A 5,026-nucleotide genomic window follows, 5' to 3' on the forward strand; every position below is an offset into this window, starting at 1 on the left:
ATTCGACTGCATGTATCTACCCTTCTTTATGCGCTCGTTAAGAGTTGCGAAATGTTCTGGTACTAATGTTTTCAATATTTTGAAGTAGCACATATCAATCTTTTCATCGGCAACAGAAAACATCAAGTCAACATATCGTTCAAACGCAGCTAGTGTCGGTTCATCGAGAAACACATGGTCCAGCGTTGGCTTGTAGTTCAAGTAGTCATACGGACTGTTCGTTATCGACGTAAAACGCAGTCCCTCGACATCTGTGAAAGGACATGTAACGCTAAACATGTACTTCTTCTGGTGACCATTCGCATTGAAATTTCTTTTCTCGCGAATGAATTTTTCGCACAATGTTTGGACGAACATGTTGTCGCTTCGGTTGTCAGATTGTCAATGAGACGCATTGAATAAGTTGCATGGCTTTATATACAACCCGTCATGTTACAAAGTTAGTGGTATAAGCTTGAAAAAGTAGGTTTTGAAAACAGATATGGCTCGTTGCATCGAACGGAAAGGCGAAAGCAAATTGCATGCACTCATCAAATCAAACCAACCCGAGTTGTTAGCAACACACATTAATCAAAACTTTGATTTTGATTCATCGTGTTACATTGTTATCAACGAAAAACATGTTTTGCCTGTTGATTTCACACAAACAGACCTAGAACAAGTTGTCATTCATATATCTAAACCTGAATACATACAGTTTGTGAAGCTCAGGTTTACTGGTTCTCAAAGCAATGGGTCTGATTTTCTGCTTTGCGAACAAACCGATTACGAAGATAACTACGGCAATGAGGTTCATCAGTGTCACCTTTATTTTTCAAGAACATGTACCAAAGATATGGCAGCTACGAGCTATTACTTGACACAAGCCTTAAGTATGATTGGAGTACTAACATTTTCAAAGAATACGCATGACAAACTGGCTTCGTGTCTAATCAAACGTTATGGTCAACACTCGTACCCAAATGCACTACTGATTTTTGGAACAAACAACTTGACTCATTTCGCATGAGAAGCATTCTTGAGGTCTCGCAGCAAGATGACTCAGCGACACTTCGTGAGGAAATTGAGCGTTTGATGCAATCAAAGTACAACTTCGTTTCTTGTGAATACAATACGGCCAACAAAAACCTAAATATTCTGTATACTGAAACAAGTAACAACAGCTTTGGGTTAGTGGTTGTCAAAGAGTCGCTGCAAATAAAAGGCGCTACATGACTGGTAGATCAAATCATTCTTGATCTAACCTTCAAAGCGATAACATGTCTGTGCCAGCAACTACATTCCGGGTTCCAAAACTGAGGACTGGGATATGGAGATTAGGCTGTCTGAGATAAAAAGTATGTTGTTAAGAATTTCATATGTTAGTGTTGGAGGTTTGATTGTAAACGTTGAATGCTGTAACTAACTTTTGCTTGTTCTGTTTCAGAAACCGTCACTCCAAAAACTGAGGACTGGGATGCCGAAATTGCGGTGGCGAAACGTCCTCCATTCTTTCTCAGCGTGGGCAAAATGACGCAGAGACAAATTAACAGACTAAACCGATGCTGGACCTGTCGCTGCGTGCCGGTCAATTGTACATGTTCAAAGTATTGAATAAAATTGTTGAAACGTTCACAGGTGTTTGTTTGTTTTGTAGAAAAATGTTATATAGCAGTAATTTGACTTAGTACACTTCACACAAAACAATGCTAGCCGTTGAACTCAAAGATTTGGGATTTTTTCGACATATGTTGCGTTTGAATATTGAAAAGTGGAACAAAGCTGTCGAAATGTACATCATGGATCTCTATCCAGATGTGAAGTTTACATTTTCGACGCGAGATCAATGTTGGAAAGCGACAGATACGGAAATTGTGTACTATGTCGATATTGAGGGTTATTCTGATCAATCCGAAATATGATTTGTGCTGGACACACCAAGATCCCACAAAACGACTTCAAACCATTAATGGGATTTTGTTGAGCTCAAAAGCCAAGAGAACAAAACTCGTAACGTTTGACCAAGAGTATTTTTGAGACAAAAAATATATAAAGATGTTGAAATAACCAATTGCATGTGTAATATAATATCATATCATATCATGGATGATACCGACGCTTTTTTGCACGAATGAAACAAGTATGTTCATGACAACTATATCGACAGACTGAAAACGTTTGAGTATTGGTCTCCCCAAATACAACCAAACAAATACCAGCTTGCTTCTTGCGGGTTGTACTACTTGGGACAACACGATCGTTGCAAATGTTTTCGTTGTGCATTGTGTTGTATCATTGGAAATCTACAGACGATGCGTTCTTGGAACACCATAAACATTCACCGAATTGCCAGTTTTTGCGAATGGTGGGTCCAGGAACAAGACTATTGATAGACACATGAGTAGGTTTTGTATGATCGTGTTGTAAATAAATATCATGAACCGTTCAATTCGTTTTGTTCTTATTCTTTGTAGTAACATATACTTATTCATGCAACTACCAAACGCAAAGTTGAAAAACCTACTATTGTGTGCACGAATGTTTGATTTTCTCTATTGCGTTAGTTATTGATATAACCCAGTGTCGTATGTTTTCTCATATCTATATTACCCAACTCTACTAAAATCAAATACAAACAACTATGTATATGTAGTTTCAAACGATTTTATTCTGCAACAATCAATATTTCAAACAGTTCAATCTTTCGCAACAACAACGTACAACAGTTTTACATAGTCCACTAGATCAGCCCACATAGTCCACTCGATCAGTCCATCACAGATGCAAAAGCCTCACTCCTCTGTTTTGGCCGTAACCCTGAATTTCGCCACACCATTCGCAGCGATCGTCGATCCGCGTACATGACACACAGCTGAGGGCCTCGCATCTACGGCAAAGTTCACCATCGAAAAAAAGTTTTTGCACGTATGACACACAATCACTAACGTAGTGTCGTAAACAAGTTGGCAGCATTCGCCCATGCTCTGAATCCATCTATTACAAGCTGCTTTGTTGTTTCCAGCTGATGACTCATTCTCACGATGCTTATTCTGCCTCTCTAACCATGCCTGGAAACCTCCACTTTTCTCCACACCTGACATCCATTGCTCGCAAGCTTTTCTGTCACTCATTATGCGGTGGTTTCGTTCAGTTTCATTCAAAAATCGAAATGACTTCAAACACGATCAATCGCCCTTTGATAGTATGCCGTTATTCAACTACACAGCATAAAACTCGAATGCATGTCCACTTCCCAAAACATGAAAATTTCACACAAGTCGACAAAAGCCCCCATGGTATGTAAACAAAGTGTTTTATGTTTTCTATCGACGAGTATGTTTAATCACACAAGGCCGAAGTTGGTCGGAATATGCGGTGTCATTTAGTGCTAGAAAAGAAGTTTTACTTCATGCTTGACAAAAGTTGAAGTAGTTTACTTTGCTTTTTGGAAAATACAACGTTCAAAGATATGAGTTTCATCCGAACCTTCCGAAAAAATGGGTGTTGTTTTATGTACCAGTATCGATACATGTATGTGAGGCATTTTCAGGCTTTCTTTCTGGATTGAGAGTTCAAGAACGACGAATTCTGTAAAACATGATTACGATTACAAGTCGTACCACCCAAAATATATTTTTTGTTTCATGATAGACCAAACCGTGTTAGGTGAAATGTCAACACAATCTCAATGTAAACAAAGAAAATGAAGATAGTACTGATAAATCATATTGTGTAGATTTTTGTGACCAAAGTTAAATGCTCTTAACAAAAGGCGTTTTGCAATTCAGATTATTGTGACCACTTCTGTTTGTGTTTAAGAAGGCAGTTGGGAAACTGATATGTGTTGTTTTGTTTTTTTATCTGCATCAGACCTTTTTGACTGTAGGTTATTTGTTAAACATCAAACTCTGCATACAAAGGTTGATTTCTACAAAGAATGAACACTTAGTATATACTTTTTACCGAGTGCTGCTAACACCGTGACTGAATATTTCATTCATGTCTAGTTATAGGTGAACAATTTATGACAGTAGTTATGTGAAGTGAACAAATGTGCACTGATTGTTTTCATATTTCTATGTAGGCTCACTTTTCATATTTTATCCATAGAATGCATAATTGTCCATTCAAAGTATTCTTCACAAAAATATTATGAGTCTAAAAACTGCAAAAAAAATCTATATACACACCAAAATGCAAATTTGCTTTTGCCAACATGTGAATTTTTGGCCACAACAATCTTTCATTCAAGTTGACACAACTATGTGTATCAACAGCAAACCCCATAGGAAGTTTGTCTTGGTTAGAGTACCTATAGTATAGATATTAAATATCAAGAAGCAAACCTTCATACAGGTTATGGTGTACAAAGTTCAAAAAAAGGTTATTAACACAAAAATGGAAAAATTGCATTTGATGTGTATCAGTACAGAACTGTATTGCACACAAATATTTATCATGTTGACTTGACAGTGAGAATATTTCATCTTGAATCAGAATTTGAAATTGTGATACACTGTATGAATTACAAAAGAACATGTGTGTCACTTTTTTCAAACATTTTTCTCTCTACACAAAAAAACTAACTGCATATGTTGATCTGTTTCAGGTCTTTTTTCTGATCAGTTCCCAGTGAAGGTTATTTTAGAATTTTGATATAAATACCCACATAACCGGCTATGGTGTTGAGAATGATGCAAAAAAGGTATTTACACAAAAAGTGGAAATTTTGCTATTTTGCAGGCATGAGAATGAGAATGTCTGTTTACCCAGATTTCATTCAAATACATTTTACAGTGTGTGTGAGCTAGCAAGCACAACCACAAGCCAATTCTGGTTCAGATTCATAAGATCTGCATTCTTGTTTCAGTGCAAATGATGTGTGAAGGTAATTATGGGTATGAGCTAGCAAGCACATCCACAGCCATGTTTTGGTTCAGATTTGTTTTATATGAGGTCCATAAGAGAATATGTGAACATTTTGATACATGGCTCTATAACTGGTCTCATTCAAATGCTTAGAAAAAAGTATATAAATGCTTTTTAG

Source organism: Dreissena polymorpha, chromosome 9 (genome assembly GCF_020536995.1).
Source record: "Dreissena polymorpha isolate Duluth1 chromosome 9, UMN_Dpol_1.0, whole genome shotgun sequence".
NCBI classification, from domain to species: Eukaryota; Metazoa; Mollusca; class Bivalvia; order Myida; family Dreissenidae; genus Dreissena; species Dreissena polymorpha.